Here is a 15,474-nt window from a genome sequence, read left to right as displayed (position 1 = left end):
AGAAAAAAGACCTAAATATAACAGCCTGTTTACCAAAAACCAAGACAAAGAGTATCCTAATTAGCAAAAGTTAAAACCATTGTGATTAAAAGCAGGGACTATAAAGACATACCTACTATTGTTATTATTTAACATTATTTTAGATAATATAGACCTGTGCTGTTTGATATGGTAGCTACTAGTCACGTGTAGCTATTTACATTTAAGTTAATTAAGATTAAATAAAAACTTAAATGTAGTTAATCTTAAGTGTTCTCACACACACAAAAATAATAACTATGTGAAGTGAGGGATATGTTAATTAGTTTAATTGTGGTAATAATTTAACAATATATAGGTATATCAAAACCACGTTGTACATCTTAAATATATACAATTTTTATTTGTCAAGTATATATACCTCAATAAAGCTGGAAAAAAACTTTTTCAAGAACCTATAAAATACTTTGGAATATATTTAGCCAGAAAGTCACAGGACCTATATGAAGAAACCTATAAAATTTCATTATAAATATTTTATAAATATAAGACAATCTCGTGAGCTAATGAAAAGGCACATGCAGTGTTCTTGAATGGGGAGACCTAATGGAAAAATGTCAGTTATCCCAGAATTAATATATAAATGTAATGCAATTCCAAATAGAATCCCAACAAGATTTTTTAGGGAGAATTGGATAAAATGAGTAGTCAAGAAAAGTCTGAAAAATAAGAACACTGAAGGAGGATTTGTCTTGCTAGGTATTAGGAAATGCTATTAAGCCATTGTGATCAAATCAACATAATATTAATATAAGATTAGACAAAAAGATCAGTGTAACAGAAAAGTAAATCCAAAATGAGACACCAGGATATGTGAAAAGTTAATGTATGACCAAGACAATAGTTCAGTTCAGTGGGAAAAGTATAGATTATTTGATAATTGATACTGGCACAATTGGCTATCCATTTGGAAGAAAATAAAAATGTATTCTTATCTTATACATTTTTGAAAAATAAATTCCAGATAGTTTAATACTTAATATAAAAGTAAAATGGTAAACATGGAAAGTCTGGTAGACTGTGAGTACAGTTCAGGGGCAGAAGAAATCTTCCTAATAAAGGCTATATATCTGGAAGTAATATAAAAGAAGAGATAGATGTATTCAACTATAAAAACATTAAAAGTATATTTTTAGAAAGAGAAAAATAAATCAGTTCATTCTGATATTGTCGGCTCAAAATTGAAATTATAGAATTTGTTCTCAACTACTTTGATTTTATATTTGTGTCCCTATTCTCATGCTGAAATCTCAGTTGCTAATGACATTAACATAATTATTTATTTACTCTATTCTACAATACATATCTTATAGTTTTAAAATAACAATTCCAGTACTATTGCTAACAAATACGGTTATTGAAAGTAATTTGATTTCTTTGTGATTTTTTTTCTCTTTGGGGTCTATCCCACCAGTTGAGTCAAATTACTGTGCCTTAAAGAAACGTGGAATAATTCTGTGTTGCTCTGCCAACAACTGATATATATGTAATTTGTTGTATTTATTTTGTTTTCAAATGTTAGGGAGTTTTTTGTTTAATTTTTGTTATAATTGTGAAAAACATTTACATGATTCCAAAGTCAAAACTAGTGACACATTCATAGAAGTCTATCTTTCATTCCTGACCCCCAATAGACTGTTCCTTCTTCTTCTTAGAGGTAACAATCTTTATTAGCTCTTAGTTTATACTTCCATTGTTTATTTTTGAAAACATAAACAAGCATGTATATGTTCTTATTTTCCCACTTTCTTTCATAATACTGTTGTGCGCCTTGCTTTTTCACTTAATGGAGATCACTCCATAGCAGTATATAGAAACTTTCTAATTTCTTTTAACAGCTGCATGGTATTCCATTGTTCCAGTGTGCCATATTTTACCCAGCAAATCTCCTATGATGGACATTTGGGTGGTTTAGGAGTGACAAAAATTTATTGCTGGTGGATATGGGGGAAAAAGAATATTGTGAAATAATAGAAAAATATATATCTTGGTCTCTGTCCCCAGTTCCTGGCACAGAGCTCCTGAAACCCTTGTAAATTTCCTAAGTGATAAGAGCACCAGTAGCATCTTTTGTTCTAATATTTGCTCTTTGCCCCTGGTTCCTGACACAGAGCTCCTAAATCCCCTGTAATTTCCTGGGCAATAGGAATGTCTTTTGTTCTAATGAGGCAACTCTTAGTGGGCTCCTGAATAACTTCAGGATGGAAACTCATCACCAGAAAGACCAAACCACGATTAGAAGTTTGGGAGGGTGCCGCAGCCCAAATCCATGAGGACAGAAGCCCCTGGGCTCAGCGCCCTTCTGGACCTCGCCCTATGTATCTCTTCATCTGGCTGTACATTCATATACTTTATTATATCCTTTATCATAAACTGGTAAACATAAAGCTATCAATATTAAATCCAAGGAGAGGTCATCAGAACCCCGAGTTTTAGCTGGTCAGTGAGAAGTACAGGTGACAAGCTGGGACTTTCAACTTGTGTCTGAAGTAGGGGGAGTCTTGTGGGACTGAACCCTTAATTTGTGAGATCTGACGCTAAGTAGATAGCGTTAGGACTGAATTGAATTGTAGGACACCCATCTGGTGTCAGAGAATTGCTTGATGTGTGGAAAAACCACACATCTGGTGTCAGAGATATTGTGTGGTAGTAGTGTGAGAGTAAAGGAGAAACACAGGAGAAAGAGTGCTTTTTCCCATACAGGTGTTCTTACACATTGATGGTAGAAATATTTGGTATTATAGTCATGGTAAACAATCTGAAAATATCTACTGATGTATATAATATGACTCCATTTTAAAAAATCAGTGACTGCTGCATAGCACAGGGAGATCAGCTCGATGCCTTGTGACCACCTAGAAGGGTAGGATAGGGAGGGTGGGAGAGAGGCTCAAGAGGAAGGGGATATGGGGATATACGTATACATATAGCTGATTCACTTTGTTATACAGCAGCAACTAACACAACATTGTAAAGCAATTACACTCCAATCAAGATGTTAAAAATAAATAAAAGTACACAAAAAATCAATGACCAAAAGACATATTTACCTATCTATCGTCTATCATCTATCTACCTACCTATCTATCTATCTATCTATCTATCTATCTATCTATCTATCATCTATCATCTATCTATATCTATCTGTATAGATTTCTCTAAGTATGGGGAAAACGGAAAGGTACATATTAGGTTATTAACATGTGTGGCAGGGGTAGAAGTGGAGAAGAGTTGGGGTAGCCAAGCAAAAAACAAAAGAAAAAAAAGGCTGTGATTAATAAATAAAGCATGTGTATAATTCACATTTATGCATTTAGGTAAAATTGTGTGGATATACATAAAAATATCTTTTAAATTATTTAGAAAATATAATGGAGGAAAAAAGATCCCATTTAATATAGCAGTATAAAATTTTATATTGCCTAGGAATGAAATGTATGTAAGGGCCTATATGAAAACAACTTTGAATCTTTGATAAGAAACATGCAAGAAGACTTGAAAGAGGCATTCCATATTGCATGAGAAGACTCAATATTGCAAAATTGTCTGTCCTCAAATTATTTGTAACTGTAATGCAACCCCACTAGAATTGTTATTTTGGGATTTGGTAAAATACTCTGAATTTCATCTAGAAGCAGAAACAATCAATTTTTGGAGAGAACAGTGAGGGGTACTTGCTCTATTAGATATGAAGATGTATTATAAAGCAACAGTAAATAAGACAGCATAGCAATGGCACAAGAAAAGACAGTGGATACGTTGACCAACCACTCTGTCCAATGGGGGGTTTGCCCAGGACTGAGGGGCTACCCAGGACATGGGACTTTTGGTGCTAAAACTGAGACGGTCCTGAGCAAACTGGGATGATTGGTCATCCTAACAGTGGAAAAGAATAGACAGCCCAGAAACAAACCTTAATAGGTAATAGAGAATCACAAATCAGTGGGAAAAGGAAAGAATTTATAAAAGATGGTGCTCAGAGAAATGGTAACTATTCAGGAAAAAGTAAATTAGACTGCCTCCTTCATACCATATACCAAAATAAATTCCATGTGGACTAGTGAGTTAGATATAAATATAAAAATGAAAGTATGAAACAATAAGAAATTATATAGGTAAACATTTTCCTCAATCTGATATGGGGAAGAACTTCCTAAGTATAAATACAGGAGAAGATATCACAGAAGAAAATACTGATATATTTGAATGTACAATTTACTTTTTATATGCATCAGAAAAAAAACACATACATGAGAAAGGCAAATTATAAATTGGAAGTAAAAGATTTGCAAAAAAAAGTTTAACAGGCAAAAAAAGCCACAGCAAAAGGAGCCTAAGAAGACATGATGACTAAATGTACTGTGGTATCCTGGATGATAAAGGACATTAGGTTAAAAAAAAATAAGGAAACCTGAATAAAGTATGAACTTTAGTTAATAATGTATTGGTTCATTAGTTGTGACAACTGTACCATACTAATGTAAGGTGTAACAATAGAGGAAACTGGGTGTGGAGTATATGAAAACTCTGTACTGTCTTCACAACTTTTCTGAAAGTCTAAAGCTATTCTACAATAAAAAGTTTATTAAAAATTTATAAGATAAAACTGGCTAATATCCATACTATATAACTATAAAACATATAACTTAATATATATTATATATAACATGTAAATATATACATATAACATATAATGTATATACCATAACATAATATATAACTATTCAGCATACAGACAAGTTAGAAAAATGAACATCTTTGAAGAAACACGGTCAAAGCATATAAATAGGTGGTCAATATATGAAAACATATTTAACCTTATTCTCATAAACTACCAAAGTTCTGGAAAGCAGTTTGCCAGCTTATGTTAAGAGCCTTAAAATGTTCATACTTAGTCTAAGTCCACTTCAGAATAACTACCCTAAGGGGTTTATCTGAAGTTCACACAATATTTTATGGACAAAGATGTTCTTCACTGGGTTATTTGTAATAGGAAATGAGTGGAAAATATCTAAATGTGCAACATTTGGGGAATATTGTGATGAGCTTTATGATCTCTACATACCATGAAGCCATTCAAACATATTGAAGAAGAAAGAGTGTAGCATGACAATCAAGAGTATAGGTTTTGGAGACATCTGAATTCAAGTTGAAGCACCATCACTGGCTATGTGATTTTGGGCAAATCACTTAGTCTTTCTAAGCCCCACTTTTCTCATCTGTAAAATAGGGGCAATAACAGTTTTAACCCACAGGGATTTTGTGAGGATTAAATGAGATTATTCATGCATCTAGCACAGTGCCTGGCAGATAGCTTAGTTAATAGTAACTCGCAATAACTCTAGGATGTAGGTTCTTACAGATGAGAAAATGGGACCAGAGAGAGGATGAGTCACTTACCCAAGGTCACACAGCTAGTAAGTGGTGAGCTGGGATTCAAACACAAAGTTTGACTTCAAAACCCATGTTCATAACCACGACACTAAAATGTTAGCTGTTATTTGTGCCTTTGTTGCTGCTGCTGCTGCTTAATGACATAGGAAAATGCTTATGGAAAGAAGTTGAGTAAAAAAATAGAATACAAAATTATATGTGCAGTATTATTCTTATTTGTCTTCGAAATTTTTGTATATGTACATAAACATGCATGGATAAAAGACTGGAAGAAAAATATACCAATATATTAAAATGATTGTCTTTTGAGTAAAGTGTTGAGAACAATCCTGGCACACAGGAAATGTTAAGTATTATCATTATGATCATTTGTTTTGATGTTCTGAAGATACACCAAAATGGTCTAAATGTGAATTTAGTTTGTATTTTTCCTGCTCAGGACTCATACTTCCTGAATCTGAGAATTCACATCTTTAATTCTTCAGTTCTGGAACATTCTCAGCCATTAGTTCTTTGAATATTACTTTTTTTCCATTTGTCCTCTATGTCTCTTTACCTCTCTTTCATATTTTAAATTCTTTATCTATCTCTCTGTGTTATATTTTGTATATGTGTTCCAGTTTACCACTTTTTAGCTGTGCCCAATCTATGGTTTAATATATCCATTGAGTTTTTAACATTAAAACTGTGTTTTTTAATTTCTAGAGTTTTCTTTCAAAACTACTTGGTCTCTTTAAAACAAATAGTGTCTTCTTTTTTTCTCATGTTTCACTTATGTCTTTAATCTTAAGCATAGTTATTTTACAGTGTGAATTAGATGATTCTATTATCTGAAGATTTGGGGTCTAATCCTGCTGTTGTATCTTGAGACATTGGCTTATGGTGGGGTGTTTCTTCATGTGTTTTATAATTTTTTATTGTAAGTCATGTTCAGTGTAGCTTTACCTGTGGGGATCTTGTGGAGGATTTGTCCCCTTAGAGCTGTTTTATGTTGCTTCTGCCAAGTAGTTTGAGGAATATCAACAGCTAGGACCCACTTTGTGCTAATTTTTAGATCTGGAGGATTCTTGGACTTTGCAAGAAGTATACATTTTGAATCTCAAACCCATTTGAAAGAAGGCTTGAGGATACAGATCCTCGTGGGAAGACCTTTTTTCCACCTTCCCAGATCCCAGGTTGTTTCTTGATACTAGTGAATGGATTTTTTTGTCTAGTTCACCCTTACTGAAGATGTAGTCCTTTGAAAGTTCCAACTTTCTACAGGTGTCCCAGCTCCAATTCTCTGCCTTACTTAGGCCCAAGGCTCTGTCTCCTGCCTCTACATGGGCATCAGAATCTAAGCACCCTACTTTGTGAGATAACCAAGCCACTTGCACCACACCATCAGAGCGGCTACAACTTCAACATTCACTAAATGTTCTTGTGTTCGGTTTTCCACTTTGTGTTTCGACCCCTAGTGATTTCCTTTACTTACCTGTAAACTCAGCTATACATTTAAAAGGATGTTATATTTTATTCTGTATTTCCAAGTGTTTTGTAATGTGGTTGGACTTTCAGGTCATTTTGGCCACCGCATTGCTGAAAATGGATATCAAAGATTATTTTTAAAGGTAAGTAATCCTAGGATGGCAGGCAGCATTGTCTTAGATGTTAGATACAAACTACTATGCATAAAATAGATAAGTAACAAGGATATATTTTACCACACAGGGAATTACAGCCTTCATCTTGTACTAACTTTTAATGGAGTATAATCTGTAAAAATACTGAATCACTGTGCTGTACACCTGAAACTAGTATAATATTGTAAGTCAACTATACTTCAATTTTAAAAATTCTTATTTAAAAGGTCATCCTCCTTTCTTTCAGGGAAGAATGTAAATGGATTTTTCTGCCCTATTTCATCATCTTTAAATATTTCTGCTTGCCTAAAAAAGAAAACAAAACTGTCAACCTACCAGTTATCTGAGGTCTGCTGCCTTTTTTCTTTTATCCTAATCTTGGCATATCTGGTAGAATACCAGATTTTGTGCCAGTTTCTTGAAAAGAACTTTGTTGAAAAGGACTATAGTGAGGGTGAGAAGGATACATTTCACATATGTCATATATATATATTATGGATGGGTCATTTGTAATATGAGAAAATTGACCGGATTAATGATCCTCAACTTTTTTGGTGAGTTCAGCTACAAAAATAAAAGGTGCTTGGCATGCTTCTTAGAAAGGAGAGAGTAATATATTTCCTTTCACACATTTCAAGAACAAATGTGTAATACGGATACACAACAGGTGGTAAATGGGCGAATCTTGAATGGTGGGTCATCCTCATTTATTCCCTTTTGCTCCTCTTTTTTTTTTTTGGCCACACCGTGCGGCATTCCTCCCTGGTGGCGCAGTGGTTGAGAGTCCGCCTGCCGATGAAGGGGACACGGGTTCGTGCCCCGGTCCGGGAAGATCCCACATGCCGCGGAGCGGCTGGGCCCGTGGGCCATGGCCGCTGAGCCTGCGCGTCCGGAGCCTGTGCTCCGCAACGGGAGAGGCCACAACAGTGAAAGGCCCGCGTACCGCAAAAAAAAAAAATAATAATAATTTACCCTATCTACCTTGGAATTACATTTCTGACTTAAAAATCTATCAGGTACCTACTTCCAGTCTTGTCCTTTTTCAGTCCTTGACACTGGTGTGATTGTAATCTTCCTAAAACATGTGCTTGAAATACTTTAGAGGTTCACCATCACCTTCAAAATAAAATCTAAACTCCTTAACATGGCGTAACTAAATAGTACATGTCTACCTTGTGATCCTTATTTCCAGAGATTCTCCAATATCCACCTTGTATTATTTATTTATTTTTATAAATTTATTTAATTTATTTTTAAAAAAATTTTGGCTGCGTTGGGTCTTCGGTGCTGCGCGCGGGTTTCCTCTAGTTGCGGCAAGCGTTCGCGGGCTCCAGAGCGCAGGCTCAGCAGTCGTGGTGCACGGGCCCAGTTGCTCCGCGGCATGTGGGATCTTCCCCGACCAGGGCTCGAACCTGTGTCCCCTGCACTGGCAGGTGGATTCCCAACCACTGCACCAGGGAAGCCCTTACATTGCATATAAATCCCACTAGATTACTAGCACTTCCCCCAAATTCTATATATTCTTATTAGGCCTAAGAAAATATTTAATGAGACTATTATTGGTTTTAATGAAAATATTATTGATGAATTTACTTCCATTAAAGGCAGGAAAGTAAAATTTAATTCTGCTTTTAGTGTTGATAAAATATTTAAACTTAATGCTGTGAGTTGTAATGTATCTACTTTTCAATTTTTCCAACATTTTTTCAACTGCTTTAATGTTCGGGAAAAAATTAACCATTCAAGAATACACAAAAACACATATATGGGGCCCACATTTTTCCTTTTTCCTCACACTCCAGTATGGCTCAGTATGGCATTGTCTTTATTTAAAATTTTGACGTTTTGTTCATCATGAATTTTTGCACTAATTTTGATTTTTAAAATATTGCATTAAAGTATTTATCTTGATCACTGAGTTTTTTGGCATCCCCTTAAATTTTGCACACAAGGTGAATGCCTTACTCACTACCCCCGACTTATCCCATCCCTACTTGAGGTCCTTAGATATATAAATAATCTATTTGCAACTAGTGGGCATCTGACATTACTGTAGCTGAGATATAGGATTTTTATTCCTGGAAGTGGTTTCCATCACCTCTCCGCTTCTTAGTACAGAGCTCAGAGTTCTGAAGTGGGGAGAAATTTTATTTTTAACATAATATTAATTTTTTAGAAGAGTCAGGAAGATGACAAGGATGCTGACCAGCACTGCTTCTACTCACTATTGTACTGGAAGCCCGTGAATAAAGCAAAACAAACCAAAAAGTGTAAGGCTTAGAAAGAAACAAAAGCAATGTTGTTATAGATGATATGTTTTTTTTATTGTCTACTAGAAAAATCCAAGAGGATCTACAAACTACTGAGTACAAGAATATATAAAAATGAGAGTTTGATTTTTCTTCCAAAAATAATATTAATTTTTGAATGAGTAATATAGTCACATGATTCAAAATTCAAAAGGCATAGAGAAAAGATATATAGTAAAAAGTCTCCCTCTCACTCCTACTCTCTAACCACCCAGTTCCTCTCCCTGCAAGCAATCAATGTTAACAATATCCTTCAAGAGATAATTTATGCTTATTCAAGCAAATGTGTACATGTATTTTAATCCCCCCCTTTTGCACAAATGGTAGCATATTGTGTCTTAAATACTGCTGTTTTAATTTAATTTAATATGTATTGGAGCTCATTCCATATCAGTATATAAAGAGGTTCCTCATTTTGTACATGTGAGTATATCTGCAGGATGAGTTTCTAGAAGTCAGATTTCTGGAATAGGTTTATATATCTATCAATTTGGTAGATATTGCTAAACTGCTGTCCATGGAGGTGGTACCAATTTACATTCTGACCAGTAAAGAGTACCTGCTTCCTTGCACCCACAAAGATGATATCTCAGTGCAGGTTTTAAAAATTTCTCTTAAATATAAACATCTTTTCACATGTTCAAGAGCCATTTGCATTTCTATTTCTTTGTGCTGTCTCCTTATATCCTTTGCCCATCTATCGAGTGACTGTTCTTTTATTATTGACTTGTAGGAGCCCTTTATATAAGAAGTAAATTAGGTCCTTTGTAGAAAAGTTTCAAATATCTGTTCCCCATTTCTTTTTCTTTTAACTTTGCTTATGGAAGTTTTTGCTGTTCATAATTTTTTATGTAGACAAAATTAATAACCCTTTCTTTTTTCGCTTCTGAGTTTTGTGTGCAGTGGGGAAGCTGAAAGCCCACTAAAGAATAAAGACCAAAGGAGATCTTGGTAATCACTGTATCAGTAAGGAAGGGAATATGAATCAGAGTTGATTGTTAGAAATTTGTAAAATTCTGTAACATTTGTAACTTCCCTGTATTTATTCTGCATGTTGTCCCATGTCTATTCTCCCATGGTGATTCAAAGCAAAACCCTTACTATGCTAAGAGCCTATATGTTTGTCTTGTGGAGAATGGAGTGATTAGGAATTATAGTTAATCTGATGGGAAGAACCTCAAAGTGTTGGCAGCTTCAAGAAAAGAAGAAGAAAATAAAGCATCCCTGGGACCTGCCTAAGGGAAAGAAAAAAAAGAAAATGCTTGAAAAATGGGGATCAGCTCTTTCAACCTGGTGGTGTATGCTGCCACATAATGATGGATAGCTGTTGCAACTAAGCCGTGTTGATGTTTCCTTTGGAGTGACAAGGTACATCTAGCAATATCATGACCACCTGAGATTTTTAATTGGAACAATACTGGTTTAATACACAGGTCAGTCATGTTATATAGCAAATGGTTTAAGCTTTAAGGAAATAACTATAGGTCTGAAGGACAGTTTAACAAATACAGTAGGCCCTCTGTATCCACAGGTTCCACATCTGTGGATTTAACCAACCGCATATTGAAAATATTTGGAAGAAAATCCAGAAAGTTCCAAAGAGCAAAACTTTTAATTTCCTGAACTCTGGCAACTATTTACATGGCACTTACATTATACTGTATTGGGCATTATATGTAATCTAGAGGTGATTTAAAATATACATACAGCAGGATGTAAGTTATATGCAAATACTACATTTATATAAGGGACTCAAGCACCTGCATATTTTGGTATCTGCAGGGGTGAGGGGGGTGTCCTGGAACCAATCCCCCTGTAGGGATGACTGTACTGCTGACTCCCTGCCTCCCTTTTTTTCCTTTTTGTCTTTCTACTCATTCCTCCTTACCTCATCAGAATACAGTGTTAAAACTCAAATAATATTTTATCTTTTTTTTCCTCTTGGCTTGTTTCTAACTTTTCCCATGAAAAGTTTATAGAACATTGTGAGTAATCTTTTGACTTTGGTGATATGCTTATGTTCCTCAAATTGGAGGGCAGCAATAAATTCCAGGGGTTACCCATGGGGATGGGCATTTGTGTAATTTCCTCTCTGAAGCCTGTTCAACGTTATCAGTTGTGTTATCTCCCTCTCTTCCCAGTCACTTTTGCTGCCCTTTGAGTCCCCAGGCCTGGTTCTCCCTCTCCATTTTACTCCAGATTTCTCTCACAGCTCCCTCATATTCCTAACATGTCCCCTCCTGTCCACCCCCAATTCCACTATCTGAATTCAATCCTCCACAGTCTCTTGCCTGAACTAACGAAGTACCCTTACTATTCTCCTAGTCTTAATCCAACTACCATATAGTTGTGAAAATGATCTTTCTAAATGCATATATGAGGGTAAGAGGAGGACTTCCATTTATCGTAAGCAATTCTATATTGTTTGAAAGTTTTAAAACATGCAGGTAGTACTTTTGTCATGAAACAAGTACAAATATTATATTATTCCACTTAAAAATTCTCCAACAGCTATCCATTGATTGCAACATAAAACTCAAACTTCTTAACATTACATGCTCCTTTAGCTCTGCCACTTTATCAACTAGTTAGCTTCATGAAGTGACTTCTTTTTTCTTGTTCTCCCAAACAACTCTGCCAGGATGATCAAAGATGCTCAGTTCTGAATAATAATAATAAATGATAGCTACATTAAAGTACCTACAGTGTGCCAAGCACTTTACATGCACTCTCATTTTTCAACCCTGTGAGGTAGGCATTACCAACTGAGTTTTTTGTAAAGAAACTGAGGATCAGAGGTTAAGTGACTTCCCTAATGTCACGCAGGTACTGGCCGAGTCAAGCTTTGAACCCAGTTCTGCCTAACTCTAAAACTCCGGCTCTTTCCACTCTACGATGGCATCTCTAGAATGAAATGTTCCCATCATTCTGGCCCCACCTTCTAGAGAAACATTACTTCCTATCTTTAAACACTTTAGGAGGCAGTTTAGTATAGTATTTCAGCCCATGAGCTCTGGAGTCAAACTGCCTGGGCTCAAATCCTATTCCTATAACTTATTAGCTGTGTAACCTTGAATAATTTCTCCGAGCTTCAGCTTCTCCATCTGTAAAATGAATATAATAGCTCCTCTCACACAGAATTGTTAATTTTTAAAAAGATGATCCAATGTTAAATACTTAGTACATTGTGTGGCAAGCAGTATGCATACCCTCAATAAAGCATAGCTATTATCATTATATTGCAGATACATCTCAAAATTCTGTTGGCCCATTTGCTCATCTGGAATTCCTGGTCAGTACCTCTGAATCCTGGTTTGCCATATCCTAATTATCCCTTCTATGTATTTCTGTGTAGCACAATTATATTGTATAGGCTTTGCCTTTTTGAGGGATTTTTCCAAGACATAGCTTTAGATACACAACTTTTAATTCACAGATTAAACAGCTAATTGCTCAAATGCTCACTTGTTAAGGTGTTAAGAATGTAATGATTTGTCAAATAGCTTTAGCATTTCTTATATAAGCGTTAAAAATAGTAATTCAATTATTTTATTGCAGGATTCATCTTTTTTGCCCTGTGTATTGTGATCAGTTCCACTTACTTGTCTTCATAGTGGGACCTTGGGATGACCAGAGTAACCTCGGGTGTATATTCTCATCTGCTCTTCTGTTGGCTCACGTTCTGTGTCAGGTATCAAGTTTGGACACTGCCTTGAGCAGCTGTTTTAGGGAAGCCAATCACAAAACCAGCCCTGGGCTGGATACTCTTGATTTGCCTTGTGATTTGTGTAAGCATTTAGATAAACTATCTGAACAGGGCCTTGGATATTTTCGGTATTTATGCAGTCATTCCCATGTAGTATTTCCTTTTCCCTACTGCTGTCATGACCTGCTCTGCCATTCTTTTCAAGAAATGGCAGCATATGGCCCTCAACAATTTTAGTGGTACCTCCTGTGGTTTCCTTTCCATAGCTCTTGGCCATTTTTCCTCTATAGCTTTTGAGATATCCCTTTTGGTCCATACCTACTGTCATTTAACTTAAGATCAATAAATGTAAACAATACCCTTATTCCTCCATGGAATGAAAATGAAGGTTACCAGACTTTTCTCTATCAACCTCTTTTGAGTCCAGAAGATGCCAAAAACAAAAAAATGAGGCTGAGAGGGAGCATGAGGACTCTGAGCTAAAATCTCCCTAGGCCAAAATTTTGTACTAAGGTATTGATACAAGGAAAAATTGGTTTAAAAAGCACCATCAATTGTTTTCCATGTAAAGGCTATTTTACATGGGGTTTATTGACTTATGTTTTTTAATTCACACTCCTCTTGGAGATTTGTTTGCATAAATAAATATCAAGTTCTTGATTTCCTTGTATGCGTTACCCCTAATGTTCATTCATGGGCGGGGGCTTTAGGGATAGTCTGGTTCCAGTTTTCACAGTATGCTTGCATAAACCCTAGAGGTCCTGAGACAGTGCCTTAGGAACCAGGGGAGGTGGTGCATAGGGATGGGCAGGAGACAATAGCAAGCAGGCCTCCAGACACCTCCACCACCAGAGCAGCTTTGTATTTATATTTTATATCTTAGGCTTCTTTTCATTTCAGGAAGAGTCTGCTAATCCAATCCTTCTGTTTTACATTGAGTCTTGAATTTTCTACCCTGAATATTTGAAATGAGGACTTTGAATGTCATTAGGGCTGACAGTACCCTTTCTATCAAGGTTCTGAAAATAAATTTCTTAGGCTGACAAAACAAACGAGCTCAAATTGTTGCTCTGGTACGTAACCTCCAAGAGGATGCAGGCAAATGGTCTACCTTTTCATTCCCCTTGTCCTGTGTCTAGTAGTGTCGAAGATATACTTGGTGCTCAAGCGTATTACATGAATCTGACAGATCCTCTTTCTTATTATGTACATTAGCTAAGCAAGCAATAATACTTTGTAAAACAGACATATCAGTTTGTGTCTAAAGGTAATGAGAATACTTTAACAGGTAATGAAGAATAAGAAATAACGATAGAGTAAAAAATATAATAAGTAATATATAATAAAAAGGAAGAAGTAAGAATATGGAAAAGACTAAAGGATCCTTCCTTTATGACTTGAGGTGTTACATGAACTCTTAAATTTTATGGGGGGGGGAATCAACACGGGCATATAGACACAAGGTATACACCAGATACTCATCCTAAAAGCCTGATTTCTCCTGGACTTCGAATGCCATTATTCCTACTACCCTGCTGCTTCTAATACTACTTCTTTACCATGTACATGTTATCCAAACAGCAGCCAGGCACTGCTAAAACTTAAGTTATATCACGTCATATCACATCACTGTCTGCTAAAAACCCTCAAATGGCTCCCCATCTTGCTTGGTAAAAGCCAAGTCCTCACAATGGCCTATAACGCCCTACATGATCAGCACATCCCCACCCGCCATCCCCCCATCTGTCTCTGACCATATTTCTTACTATTCTCCTACTCATTTTACTCCAGCCATACTGACCTTCGACTTTTCTTCTACACTGGTGTCACAGCATGCAGTTCCACCTTAGGGCCTTTGGACTTGGTGTCACCCCTACCTCAAACATTCTTCTTTCAGATACCTACATGGCTTGGTCACTTAGTTCTTTCAGGTCTCTGCTGAAATGCCACCTCCCCAAAGAGACCTTCTCCAATCATCTTTAGCTAAAATAACAATGCCCCATAAACATTCCCTGACACCCTTACTCTGCTTCTTCTCCTCGGCACTCATTATATTGACATATGGATGTGTTTGTTGCCTGTCTCCCCGTACTAAAACAGAAGCTCCACACAGGCAGGGACTGTTTCTGTGCACTGCTGAAACCCTGGCACCAAAAACAGTGTCCAGCAGAGTAGGTATTTAAATGTTTGATGAGTTGTGTTTTCATCAGGAGTTTTAAAAATTTCCTTGTAGTGCCTATATGGTGGGAAGTTAAACAGGGACTTGAGGCTTCTAGAAATGTGTATTTCTCAACTTTCATGGGTTTGCACTAGAGGCTCCCAACAAGTAGTTCCACTTTAGGTCTATACTCCAGTCCACTAGGATCTGAAGTAAGAGGAGGGGAATCCAGTCACTATAATCTCT

Source organism: Neophocaena asiaeorientalis, unplaced genomic scaffold (assembly GCF_003031525.2).
Source record: "Neophocaena asiaeorientalis asiaeorientalis breed wild unplaced genomic scaffold, Neophocaena_asiaeorientalis_V1.1 scaffold406, whole genome shotgun sequence".
Taxonomy (NCBI): Eukaryota; Metazoa; Chordata; class Mammalia; order Artiodactyla; family Phocoenidae; genus Neophocaena; species Neophocaena asiaeorientalis.
This window is presented reverse-complemented; position numbering follows the sequence as displayed.